We start from the raw sequence: 14,992 nt of genomic DNA on the forward strand, positions 1-14,992 counted from the left end.
AGTTGACATGACAAGAGATCCAAGATGGCTCTACAAGCGGAACTTGTTTCCTCACAGCGATACGCCGCATGACGTCACAGTGGGTGCTCGGGTGCACAATATTGTCACGTTTAATTAGTAAACCCTTCAAACGCGCCGCGTTGCCAGACGTTATTTTTTATAATTAAAACCCGAACTTAACATCAATTTTGTAATTATTTATTTATTAAACATATAGAAGTGACAGTTCATTTTAGTAGAGAGATTTTAATAATATTATCAGTCAACATTGAGGGTTATTAATATTGTGAAGCACTTTAGACCGATTTTAATCCACCAAAGAAAATTCTTTTCTTTTTCTTCTTTCCATGGTTATGTTTTTTTCTACAAAAAAGTGTTACCAAAACATTAATAAATTGGCAAGGTCTGTAAGAGACTTTGGTCTACCTGAACGTTTCCTTGGTGAACTTAACGGAAAAATTTATATCGGTTATTTTTTGGGTCTCAGCAACCGAAAAAAAAACTAAAAATGTTCGTCTTAAGCTGCTTTTTATATTTAGTCTCGTGAGAAAGTTCTGTATTTTTTTCGGTTTTTACTAAGAAAAAAATAATAGTGGTAAACAAAAAAGTAAATAAAATGTCTATTAAATATTTTTACTAAATCTATAGTTGGTTAGTATAATTGACAAGATAGTCTCAAGCAATTTAACTATGATTTTACAAGTTCTACCATTATTTACGAAAAAAAACTTAAACTAGATTAATATTTTCTCGCACAGAAGAACTAGACATGCATATGAGACATCTTTATACAAAGTGTATATCAGGAAACTTAAACCGCAGAGTAAAGCCAAAAGCAAAATATTAGTAATGATCGATCCAGTGCTGCCAGTTGAGACTGATCATTGCCGAGTTTCTCCATTTTCTGCACTTCAACGTAATTTTTCTCTTGTTTTGGGATTTGCAACTGGTTTTTTAGATCAGAAATTTTGTCGTCCTACACAGAAGCAAAGTGATCCGTCAAAATGTGATCCCGTTCCTCAGAGTTTGTAGCTTTGGTAAGGTTTTCTCCTAACATAACTTTAGTCAGTTAAATTCGTTGATCTACCAGCATTTGAACACTTTCAAAAAGATCAAACTTAACTTTGTCACTTTTATTATTTGCCACGTCTCTACAGTTGATACCAAGCATATCATTATCGTGTTTGTTGCCTTCAACTATTTTAATGTCTTGAAATATCAGATTGTGTATGATATCTTTCAAATCCGAACAACTCCAACTGTTCCCATCTAAATAAACTGTTTCAAAAATTTACAACTTAAAAAGAACGAAATACAATTATTGTTCACCCCGTAGGTACTTTCATAGAACAAATTGTGAGATATGTCCACATATTCCAGTTTTTTAGCATTTTTAAAATAACTTGTTGGCATCGAAGACAGTAAGTTGTGATTGACATCCAAAACACGTAAAAACACGTTAGAGCGATTACAAATAATGACACATTTAAAGTTTTGATACTGTTGTGACTTAAGTTGAGTAAAAGGTAGTGAGAAGTATGTTAACTTATTGCTACTTAAAGATATATTCTTAAAATTATAAAATACGTCAAAAGTGTTTAGCATGTTAAAACTCAGATCTACAGGAAGCTGAACAACGTAGGTGAGTAAATTCACACTAAAATGTTTGATTTGATTATTATTTAATAAAACTAATTCTAAATGGTTCTGGTAGTTAAACTTTAAAAGTTTTCTGGTAAAATCATCGTCTATTGAAGTTAGTAAATTATTAGCCAGATTCAATTCTTTTAGATTGTGAATCGTCATAAAATATCCTGGATATATTTTCGAGATATTGTTGTCTGAATAATCCAATTTCCACAGATTATTATATGGAACATGTGACATCAGGTTCTGATAACTCTATCTTTCCATTGCTTTATGAATCACAATTTAATTTCAAACTTAGTGGTAAAATATTGTCACAAGTAGATTTCGTTAATTACTTAGTCAGCAGAAAATCGACCGTTGGCCGGAGCAAGTCGATCACCGCTTAAATTGAAAAGTAAGCAATCGAACCTTTTAGAACGGAAGCTAGCTAAGGTGTTGCAATCGCCAGTCAGCAATAAGTCATCAATTGTTCGGACAATGATCCAAGCGCTTAGACAAGCAATCAAGAAATTGAACTGACTAAGAGATCGCAATGCCTTACAATAAATAGAAGATAAATGTTGGAAAAAAGTACTCAGAAATTATCAGCGAAACTAAACAGTTCGGTCGCGAAAATTAAGGAAAACCTACCCTGACACGCACCCTCGTCCAAAAGGGTTTGTGAATGAATTATCATTAAGTACAAACTTTATAATCCAAAATTAGCCAACTTACGTCTGACAATGCTTATAATTCCGTCTTTATTTTCTCTCTATGAACGTTGTTGTTTTTGTTTTCCAATCTTTGAGTTTGACTCGACTACGATCACAGCATACACGTCCCCGCGTTACGACTAAAAATTAGATCGTGACAATATCCTCATAAGAGAAATAGGCACTGTCATAAACGTCACAAAAATACGGAATATTATTTTCGAAAAAATTACAGTAAAATCCATAAATCTATTTTGTTGTGGTGGTAAAGTTACAACAATCATAAGACCCAAGGTACAAACAAGCATAAAAGATGGCTCGTTATTTGAAATCGAAGTTCTTCAATCCTCTGTTGGAGCAAACTCCTTGAACCAAACCAACGATCATACAACAATTAGCATCAACAAATGGATCCTAAAAAAAATAAACATAATTCAATTAATTTTCTCTTATAATGCTTAGCATATACAGGCTGCAACCTAGGAAAATAATTGATGTTTAAAAAAGATATAGTAGGTCACCTTTTTTTCATGAAGATCTACATGCCAAAATAATTAAAACATGTCAAGTTTCGCTAAATTATCTCAAATTTTTTTTCAACAACAATTAAAGGAAAGCCTTTGTATTTTCGCACCGTTTATGAGATATTTGTTCATATATCCACGTATAGAATAGTACAGCAATAGCATGTAGGTATTCTATTTAGGAAATACGCTGTATTTCTAATTAGGGACCAAATCACTCTTAATTTTTTTCCCAAAAAATTAACTTAACCAAAATTGTCAATTAGCAAAAATTTCACATAACTGAGTTATTTAGTGATATAAACAACAATTAATTTGAAAAGTTTTACTTTAATGCTAAGAGTACCTTGTTTTGGAACTACAAATGTGTCACGTCAAGAAGTATCTGCAAGAAATGCATCGGAATTGTATCTACTTACATATTTTGAGCCATTCTTTACGCCACTATAAAATCTTAATCAAAACACACGAGCAGGTAATACATCCCGTGGTTCTATTAATTTTCTATTGTAATTTTCTGGTATAACCTTTGTAGTTCGACCAATGAGAGGCGTTTCAAACTGATTATTTCCTTCATTGTACTAGAAGCCAATAAGATTCAAGGAACCCTACCTTTACTAGGTGTCCACAAAATGCAAGAAACCTTACTTGTTAGACCAATGAGAGCCGTTCCAAATTGATTATTTCCTTTATTTTACTAGAAGCCCATAAACTTCAAGAACCTTTATAGTTCGATCAATGAGAGCCGTTTCAAACTGATTATTTTATCCACTTTACTAGGAGCCCATAAACTTAAGGAACCTTTTTAGTTCGAGCCATTGAGATCCGTTTCAAACTGATTATTTTCTTCATTGTACTAGGAGCCAATAAGATTCAAGATACCTTTGTAGTTCCACCATTGAAAGCCGTAAAATATTAATTATTTCATTATTCATTTTACTAAGAGCCCATAAATTTAAGGAACCTTTTTAGTTCGACCAATGAGAGCCGTTTCAAACTGATTATTTCTTTCATTGTACTAGAAGCCAATAAGATTCCATGATTCTTTGTAGTTAAATCATTGAAAGCCTTCAAATATTCATTATTTCCTTCATTTTACTAGGATCCACTAAGATTCAAGGAACCTTTGTAGTTTCCACGCCGTAAAATATTCATTGTTTCCTTCATTTTACTAGGAGTAAATAAAATTCAAGGAACCTTTTTAGTTCTACCAATGAGAGCCGTTCGAAACTCATTATTTCCTTTATTTTACTAGGGGTCCATAAACTTAAGGAACATTTTTAGTTCGACCAATGAGAGCAAAATCAAAATCAATCAAGAATCAAAATTTCATAAAAATCCATTCATTAATAACAAAGTTATGACAAATTAAAATTCAAAAATCCTCTAAGCTAACGGTCACAAAAGAACACCCTGCATCAACTGTTGCTATAGAAATGGTGTTACTATTTACTTGTTTATTATTAATTATTAATTGATTAATTTCTTAAAAAAAAAACAAAAAAAAAATCAAAAAAAAAATCAAAAAAAAAAATAAAAAAAAAAAAAATTGGTCACAGCTATTTGAAAGCACTATAGATCCAGTGGCGTAGTAATTTTTTCAATAAAAAAATCGCTAATAAAAATTCTCCATTTTCTATCAAGAAAAAGTATCGTAATATGACCTGAAAACTGAAATAAATATTTAAAATTTTCTCCCGTAATAGACATTTCATTCCTAATTATTTCAAAAAAAAAATCATTGAAATCGGTTAATAACCTAAAATTTTATAGGGGTGTTTCCATTCTAAATGGGTCACACTGTATATTTTTTAGTTTTTGCTTTATAGTTCTTCTTACAGTTTACTCAGTGGATATAAAAATTAAAAAAAAATAAAAATAAAAAAAAATTGAAATGTAAAATTTTTATATAGTTTATAATGCAAACTCATATTTTTTTCGGTCTCTGAAGTTCGGCCATGGAAACTGGAACACTCTGTATATAAATATACACTGTGTCTTCTATTAAAAATCGGGGATTCACGTCAATATTTATTTTTGATTACGATTTTTTTATGATAAATTAATGTATACAGGGTGACCCAAAAATAAGTTAAAATAACTCAATTAATATTTAGATTAAGTTAGGTTAGGTTAGGTTAAAATAAGGTTAGGTTATACTTGGAATTCGATGCCGAATCCAAAAATGAAATAAAAAATAGAGGTTTCTATTTGAAAAAATAAAGTTGACAGTCGTAACTTGTTTTTGGATCACCCTGTATACATTAATTTATTATCAAAAAAATCGCAATAAAAAATAAATATTGACGAGTCCGAGCGTTTTCCCAGAAAACAAATCCCTGATTTATAATAAAATGTATGCGCGACTTTACGGAGACACTGTATACAGGGTGTCTAAAAAGTCTGGAATATTGCAAATATCTCGAAAACTGCTGATTTTATTTTTCTCAAAATTTGCGTCTTGTTAAAGTAAATAACAGCGCATGGCGTGAGGGTGAAATGAGGTTCGCAAGTATACAGGGTCAGTCACAAAGTATACCAACTTTCTTAATTCAAACCTAACACACTGTATATTACTTCAGATTTTAAGAGTACTTATAAAGGCCAATTCAACGATATACGATTTTTATTTTTTTTTGATTTTTTTTTTTTTTTTTTTTTTTGGATTTTTTTTTTTTGATTTTTTTTTTTTGTACCTGCCTATAACAATGATAGGGGTAACAATGACAGCTAACGTCAATATAATGTTAAATTAATTGGCAAATTTTCCTATTACTTAAAATGGTGTTTTTGAGTGAGAAGGAAAAGACTGACATCTTAAGTATGGTGGGATATGGCGACCGTAAGAGAACGCAGCAGGAAGTATGTGATTTGTTTAATCAGCGTTACCCAAATCGTGTTGCAATAACTCAATCTTGTGTAAGCAAATTGGTGAAAAAATACAACGAGACGGGAACTGTGAAAGACAGACGCAGATCAGGCAGACCAAAGGCAGCCACTGGCGGTGATGTCGGTTTGAATGTTTTAATTGATTTGCAAGATAATCCAAAGCAATCCCTTAGACAATTGAGTTTAAACCACCACGTGAGTATTCAGTCAGTTTTAAATTTACTTAAAAGGGAAAAGATTCGGCCTTATAAGATACACTTAGTTCAAGAACTAGTAGAAGATGACTTTTATAGACGATCAGAATTTTGCGAAGTCTTAATGGAAAAGTGCAATGTTGATCCTAATTTCGTCTATAACATTATTTTTTCGGATGAAGCTACTTTTATGCTTAACGGCACCGTCAATAGGCATAATTGTAGATATTGGTCCCAGATTAATCCTCGATGGATGGAAGAAGTAAAGACTCAAAAACCCCAAAAAGTTAATGTTTGGACCGGTATTGTAGGCCATAACTTTATCGGACCATTTTTCATTAATGGAAATCTTACGTCTGAAGTTTATTTAAATTTGTTGGTCGAGAATGTTATTCCACAATTAGAAGTTCTTTATCCAGATCGCCAGAACATTTGGTTTCAACAGGATGGTGCTCCCGCGCATTTTGGGCTAATCGTGCGCAATTTCCTAAATGAAACATTTCCAAATCAGTGGATCGGAAGGAGAGGCGAAATTGAGTGGCCCGCTAGATCTCCAGACCTCACTCCTTTGGACTTTTATTTGTGGGGTTATTTAAAGGATAAGGTGTATGAAAATAAGCCAGAAAACATTGAAGATTTAAAAGCAAAAATTGTAAATGAAATGCGCCACATTCCGCGAATTACGTTTGATAATGTTTTACGGGAATTCAGAGATAGACTCGGCTATTGCTTAGCTCAAAATGGCAGACATTTTGAACATCTTATAAAGTAGTTTGTGTTTTATTTCTAATGTTGGGCTAGTTTTAATTAATTTACTTAACGTTTAAGTGTTTTCATAATTTCCTCAAATAAAATTGACTAATACTAAGAATAAAGCAGCAATACTGTAGATCGTTGAATTGGCCTTTATGAGTACTCTTAAAATCTGAAGTAATATACAGTGTGTTAGGTTTGAATTAAGAAAGTTGGTATACTTTGTGAGAAGGAAAAGACTGACATCTTAAGTATCCTTCTCACTCAAAAACACCATTTTCAGTAATAGGAAAATTTGCCAATTAATTTAACATTATATTGACGTTAGCTGTCATTGTTACACCTATCATTGTTATAGGTAGGTACAAAAAAAAATCAAAAAAAAAAAAAAAATCAAAAAAAAAAAAAAAAAAAAAAAATTAAAAAAAAAAAAATTAAAAAAAAAAAAATCGTATATCGTTGAATTGGCCTTTATGAGTACTCTTAAAATCTGAAGTAATATACAGTGTGTTAGGTTTGAATTAAGAAAGTTGGTATACTTTGTGACTGACCCTGTATACTTGCGAACCTCATTTCACCCTCACGTCATGCGCTGTTATTTACTTTAACAAGACGCAAATTTTGAGAAAAATAAAATCAGCAGTTTTCGAGATATTTGCAATATTCCAGACTTTTTAGACACCCTGTATATTATATACGTATATACAAAGACTGACTTAAACAACATAAACTGACTTGGTATACATGTTTAACTCAACAATTAATAACTTTATTTACACTTCAAAACACTCCGTACAATAATTAACTCAGCTATTAAAAACACTACTACAATTCCACAACTATTTCACTATTTAAACTTTACCGCGTTCCCAAATTCACTACTACTCTACTACACTACACTCGCGGTCGACACCGCGTCTTTTATATTCGCAAACCACGTTCTAGAATGACCGCGAAACGCTTCGCGATTTTCTTCGAATATTCAAGATGCTTCCAGGTGTCGCTTCCTAAGTGTGGCCTACTTTAACACGCGCCCGGCCAGTTATTGCGGCGCATCGGTTTCATCGAGTATCGAGCATAGTAGGCCCAAACCGTAACAGTATTATGCTCCCGAGACTCTACTGTGACGTCAGGACCCATTGGCCGCAGGGAAACAAAATCGGCCGATCGAGCAATCCTTTACTGTTTACCGTCCTTGGTGTTTAGTTGCCCTGCTAAGTACTATAGTAGCGTGGTACAAATATTGTGTAACAATATTGTGTAATAATTGACAAGCTCCAAAGGTAAGTAAATTTTTTAACGTCACAAATAATCTACATTTTTTCCACGGCGTTTTCGAAATTTATAAGATTATATTATGTTAGAAGTACCTAGTTTTTATGAAATATTACCCCATTGCATTTTTCAAATTTTGAACCATCGTTTCGATAACATCCACATTTTGTAAAATGTGTGAGGCTCTTACTAATGCCAGCTCTGTTTGATTATATTATTATTATGTATCAAAGAGTTATGATCTTTATAACAATTAACTGCCAGCTTTAATTATCTGGTTCATTTAGAAATAAAATAAAATCGAGCAACCATCACGGTTGAACCAATCTGCATCTGCATGCTGCTGACGAATATATTTTTCTGTTTTTGGGAAATTTGCCAGCGAAAATTGATGTTTATGAAAATCAACGCACTAATTAAAGAAAATTTCAATGACGTCGATGACCAGTTCCTGGTAATTCAAATTAGACTCTAAGAGAGAATACAATAATGTTGTTTATTTATTTTTAGGCTTTTTGGATGGAGGAGGAGGGTAACCCCAATTATTGTTCAATTTTCGATTCAAAAGGAAAACTGAGTTTGTTAAACTGAAACTCTTTCCATGACGGTCAATACACAATTAGTGTAATAGTCTTTTGTAGTTTTCCATAAAATCTAACAAAGTTTGTTTGGAAATAGTATTAAACGCAATCAACGTGCTTGGTATCATTTGATTGACACATCAGATACCTGCTAGTGCCAAGTAATAAAAACTAGGTATGATACGTGCCTATTTTTTAAATATCAAGTATTAAGTTACAATTTTTATTTAAATTTTTTTTCAACATTTCTTCTTGTTTAAGAAATTGACTCACCTATATCTATGTATTGTATTATTTTTATTTTATTTCATGTTCTTTGTTCAAAATGTTGACAAATATAGGTACTATATAAGTCACCTTGCTCTGGGTTCCAGCACACAGAGGAATTGAGGGAAATGAGAAAACCAACATTCTGGCTAAAAAAGAGGCCGCCACTCCTTTTACAGCATCAGAACCCTTCTGTGGCTTGGGGGATTACACCTGTAAACACGAGCTTAACTTGAACACGAAAGAGCCAAGCTTTGGGAGCAACTCACTGGATTGGCGCACTCTAAGAAACTTCTTGTAGGTAACAACCGGGAAAGGATTAAAGAATTTGTAAAATAGAGCAAAAGAAACCAACACTCACTCACAGGTTTCCTCTCAGGACACTATCGCTTGAGAGGCCACCTGAAGCGGATAGGCCTAGCAAAACACGGAAAGTTCAGATTCTGTGGGGATGTGGAAGAGACTCCTAAACACCTGCTTTGTGAATGTGATGCAGTCTCAAACATAAGGACCAACTTGTTTGGTAGCACCATCTTCAACTATGGGGAGATTTATTTTCTAAAACCGACTCAGCTGCTGACCTTTATTAAGACCTTGAAGCTGTAGGAGGAACTGTGATGAGACTAGCCTCAGCCCAGATCCTAGTAACGGGGGACACAATAGGCTTCAACGCCGCAGTGCATTGTCACCCCGACAGCTACAATCTACAATACGTTATTTGACAGTTGTTGTTCACCAATAATTGTACTTTTTTATTTTTTTGTCAATTTTATAGCAGCTTGCTAAATAAATATATTATTATTGTTATATAGCAAAACCTTTTACCTTTTACTATCTTCCTTTGTTCTGGAAAGGGATTTTGTTCAAAAACCCTAGTAACTATAATATTCTTAGATTCTGTAACTTATTCTAGACACTTTTCCTTCTACTAATCAACTTTACTCTAATGTTATAATTTGCGAGATAATGGTATATTATACAATTATATTTTTCAGATTTGGAAGGCTCTACAAAGCAAACGAATGAAAATAGAGCAAAATCGTTTTCATGTGATCATCATACTTTTTTGAGTTTTTATTGGTGTTCTGAATTGTTTGAAACAACCATCATAGTAAAGTTCTCAAAAAAGTTAAATAGAAACACATTTTTGGGCAGAATTAGGAAAGCTTTAAATCCATTATTTTGTGTTTTTTGTCACACCCCAAAACCTATGTTAAAGCCTGATCAAAAATCATTACTTTAATTTTCCATCACTTTCCATTAAATTTTCTGTTAAATATACTGTAGTATAGTTTCTAGATTGCAATGTAGACATTCCATTTTGAGAATCAGTCAATGAAGATGATGTACGGAATGAGAAAATTAAATTAAAACATAAAGTAAACCTACAAAAATAACTGACTTATTACAATGTATACCGTAATGGGATATTTTCAGCAATGTTGATTTGTTAAGTGCCTATGAAGCACTAAAATACTCATATTACCTGGGTTGGTTTATGTGAATGTCCTGAATTGTTGGTATCATACTGTTTGTATAAACGCCTTGTAAATATGATGCGTTTGCACTTTTTTAGCTAAAGTGCATAAAACTACAAACTTTTTGAAACTAAAAACTCATATAATAATAAATTTTTCCTGATTTGAACCAAACCTAACCATTTAGATTTACTTCATGGACATTGGCAACATGCTGTTTTAGTGCACCCGGTGATCAAATAAGATAGTAGGTCGCCTTTTAATTAGAAACTGAAGATTTTTATTGAGTAATATGAATATAGAAAGCTTTTCTAAAAATATTTTTTGTAATTCTAGCGTTGTCACATCCAGTGCCGGATTCAACTCATTCAACGCAATTTATTTTATACTTTTAAGGGAATCATGATTTTGGGCTACGTGTAGCAAAATATATAAAAAACAAACGTTGTTCGTTCTTCGTTTCTGCCGACAAAACTACGGCAATGTTAATGCATTTCTGTTTAAGCGACGATGTTTCTAGAGTGATGTGGAACAAAGATGCAAATTTTGGATTTGAATTTTGGGCAACTTTTTAGTCCTATCTTTTAACCCAAATTACGACTTTATTTTTTTAAATTATTTGCGTGATTTTTTTTTTCGTTATATAGCTGAAGGTTTGGGGAATGTGCTATAGTTATTTTTGCAACCAAAAAAGTTTTGCAGGTAGGAAAAATGTGTGTGTGCACCCGAAGTCTTTAATAAGTCGAGCTGAAGAAGCATCTCCAAATGGGCTGACGTTACTTAGGAAGAAATATACATGTCCAAGGATAGGTGTGCTAAAGGAGCACGCAAAAGGACACAGTATGAAGAAATGAAGATAAGCGATGAAGTTTGCCGCTTAGAGAATACAGTGCCAAGAGAAGGCACTACGATGAAATGAAGCCTAGGTGAAGCGTTTCCACTTAGACGATGGTGCCAAAGAAGGGTACAATGAGCAATTTAAAAGAATTTCGCTTAATAAGGAAGGCAATAAGATAGACGCAACCGCCAGGTTGAAAGGTGACCCAATTGAACATTTATGATGTTTTAAAGTACACCCCTATCTCTCGCAAGCATTAAGAATAGGACTATATTAAGCTATTATATTGTAATCTGGTGAAGAAATAAAGGACTCGTTCCACCACCTTTATACACCCTATAGCATTTAAGATTAACATTAGTATATGTAGACTTTATGGATAAGTTTCGCCTTTAGTGTTCGGGGCGAACATTTTCTAGGGGAGGAGCATGTAACATAAAGATTACACTAGGTGCCGTTACCCTAAGTTGCCCCGGTCTCCCCCAGTACAATGTTTGTGTCAGCAAGATTGGCGAATTGGGGTCATGATGTGGGTATAAATACTGCACCAAAAGCACGTACAGATTACCGAACTCTGGGGTCTTCGCCAGAGGGAGGTCACTGACTGATCTCTGGGTTAGTCTGGGTATGCCTATTGTGTAACGTAACGTGGAGCAGTAGGTGACCAAGTGCCACACCCTAGATCAGCCCTAGCTTTACCGGCTCGGTGAATGCCCCCGGACCTAAGTCTAGGGTTCATTCATCACCGCTAAAGCGTCGCCCCCCGTGTACCCTTTGCCTAGAAGCCGGATCACATCATGCTCCCCGCCAACTTGGCCATCTGGGTGTAAGATTACCGACTAGTCATTAAGGCACTATTACTTAATAAAAGTGGGTTACCTGTGGAAACCTGTGTGTTCTTCCCCCTTAACTACCCCTTAACGCGACAATATCAGTTTTAACGTTAAAACTACCACGTGACGTTATGGACGATATTTTAACCTTAAAAATAGTCACGTGACCTCTCAAATACGATTTCGCCATTTAAAACAATCGCATGACCTTTAGGTTTCCGTTTAAAATTAAATTTTATGATTGAAAATATTCACGTGACCGTTTGCACCTTAAAAAGAGTCACGTGATTTTCCAAATATCTGTTCCAACTGAGTCCTATAATGTGTCAATACTGAATGTTTCAAATAAACGAGTCTAAGCGAAATTAATGTCTAAGACCTGAATATTATTATCGGCACCACTCAAGTTATTCACGTAAACCAAATTAAATACTTAGGTGTTATTTTAGACTCAAACTTAAATTTCTTGGATATTTACTGGCATTCTCACTATATAACTAGGAAGTTTGCAAAAAGTTAGTTTTATTGCAAGAATGGGAAACTGTCCATGGAAACCAAGTTGTTGATGTATAACAGCATAGCTGCACACAACAAATAGTACAGAATAGGGCAATTAGATCAATTTTAAAATATAACCGATAACACCTGTTGCCACGATGCTTAATGTTTTAACCTTTTTATGCGTCAAGCAAAATATTTTTTTAGGGTTTATGTTTTAATTTTTAAGATACAAAATAAAATAACAGCACCATATATCTGTGATAAAACAAAAAAAAATAAAAATATACATAGATATTACTTGACACTGTTTCGAATTTATATTGCCTGATAGATGCAACACTAACCAAATGTTAAATACTGTTTTATGTCGAGGATTGTACCCTTTTAATTTGTCGCCCCTTAATATTAAGGAATGTGAAAACTAAGGTACTTTTAAACCAAGGACGGTAAACTGTAAAGGATTGCTCGATTGGCCAATTTTGTTTCCCGGCGGCGAATGGCCTGACGTCTCAGTAAAGTCTCGAGTCGTAGTGATGGGTAAATTACCGGTAAAGTAAATATTTTAGATTTCCAGGAAAATTTGACCGGTAAATTACTGGTATATTACAAACATATGTTTCTGGCAGGTCAAACTTTGACACCGCTTTTCTCCCTGACTGTACTAAATATTGTAGTATTTTTGTATGTTATTGAATAGGAAATTTAATGAGGATCCAAAAATGTTCTTAAAACAGTCATTTTCTAACTCTAAGTGCGTTTTACAAGCGATTTTGTCCGTGACTGTTTTTCAAACGGTGTTACTAGCAGTTCAAACTTTGACACCCATTTTTCCCCTGACTGTATTAAATTTTGTTGTGTTGTTTTATGTTATCAGATAGGAAGTTTAATGGGGATTTCAAAAATTTGCTTAAAACAGTCATTTTCTTACTCCAAGTGGGATTTACAGGCGATTTTGTCCCTGACTTTTCTTTCAAATTGTGTCTCTGGAATTTTATATTTTGACAATCCTTTTCTCCGTGACTTTCCTTGATTTTGTAGTGATTTTTTATGTCATTAGATAGAAAATTGAATGAGAATTAGAAAAATGTGCTTAAAAATATGATTCGGTCACTCCAAATGGGTTTTACAGTCAATTTAGTCCTTTAAACCGTGTTCAAAATTTAGATCACAATTTTACTAACTTAACAAACCAATTTTTCCTGAATTACTCGAAAACGGTGACTGTTAAAAAAAATTGCAGGAGACCAAAAATGTTCCTAATCAACTCCTTAACTTAGCACCGTAAGGTTGCAGGACCGTTTTAGCTTCCAGTATACAGGGTGTGCATGAAAAGTATGGTGATTGAATGATTTCGGTCACCCTGTACACATTTTTTGGGATAGAATTTTTTGCTCAACACTACTGGAAAGAGGAGCTCAAGACGGCTAACTTAAGCGATTCAACTTCCCTGAATTGATTTGAAAATTTGTTGCACCAAACCAGTTTTTCCTAAATAACTCGACAAATTTGAAAGAAAGCAGAAATTTTCGTAAAGAACTGCTAAATTCATCCATGGAATTTCACAGTCCGTCAGTGCCGCTACTATACAGGGGGGGCATGAAAAGTATAGTGATTCAGATTTATGACTTTTCAAATTAATTACAGTCAGGACAGGAAAATGATATTTTCAAGCAAATTTCAATTAGACCAATAAATTTACTGGCAAAATTGGTAAATTTTCCTGTCACATTGAATTTTACTTTACCTTATCGGTAAATAACCAATCATGGTAAATTTACGCCCATCACTACAATACGCTAAATATGATCCACTGCAATCGGATAAAAATCGCGCAAACGCGCGATCTCTGACTTGATGGTGACATAAAAATCGTCACCGGCTCGAGCCGATACGGGCAACATTGTGCTTATGGGATTAAGAAATCCTTTACTGTTTACCGTTCTTGCTTTTAAACAACTTGCCAGAGCATATATAGTCAATAAGTTTTAGTTTAATGTGTATAATCGTCACTTATTTTAATTTTTTTTTCACGGTTATTCACGTTATTCGACACGGAAGATTGTGACTAAACTATTTAGCTTTAAAATATGTTTAATTTTGGAATGAATATGAGGCTATTAAAAGTATCTTTTAAAATTATCCGGTCGTCCCAAAAGTAAAAAACGTATCATAATTACTTAAATTTTTATTGTTATTAATTAAAAAGTTACATTTTTTCAAATGGAATACCTAGTATTTTACTTACATTTTAGCATCTGCGTTGAAAATAAAAGATGATTTTCTTAAGGTGAAATATGTCTAAATTTTACAGTTTCTCAGATATTCGTTATTTTCTAAAAACGTAGAACAAATTTTAAAGTTTAATCACTCATCGTCTGTATGATTTCAACTGTTTATTAACGAAAATTGGCTTGGGTATTGCTAAAAGAACGTTTTGTTGGTGAAGTTTTTTGATTGGGGGGTGATAAATTGTCTAACTTATACAAGATGTCTCAAAATGCTTAGTCAATAATTACA

The 14,992-nt window shown here is 33.3% G+C and overlaps 1 long non-coding RNA gene across 1 annotated transcript in view; it reads left to right on the forward strand.

Annotated features, from left to right (window-relative positions):
* LOC145739533 (uncharacterized) overlaps positions 1-14,992 on the forward strand; it is a 177,733-nt gene that overhangs the window by 9,688 nt on the left and 153,053 nt on the right. The window lies entirely within an intron of this gene.

Source organism: Ips typographus, unplaced genomic scaffold (assembly GCF_016097725.1).
Source record: "Ips typographus isolate SLU unplaced genomic scaffold, UJ_Ityp_2.0 IpsContig33, whole genome shotgun sequence".
Classification (NCBI taxonomy): domain Eukaryota; kingdom Metazoa; phylum Arthropoda; class Insecta; order Coleoptera; family Curculionidae; genus Ips; species Ips typographus.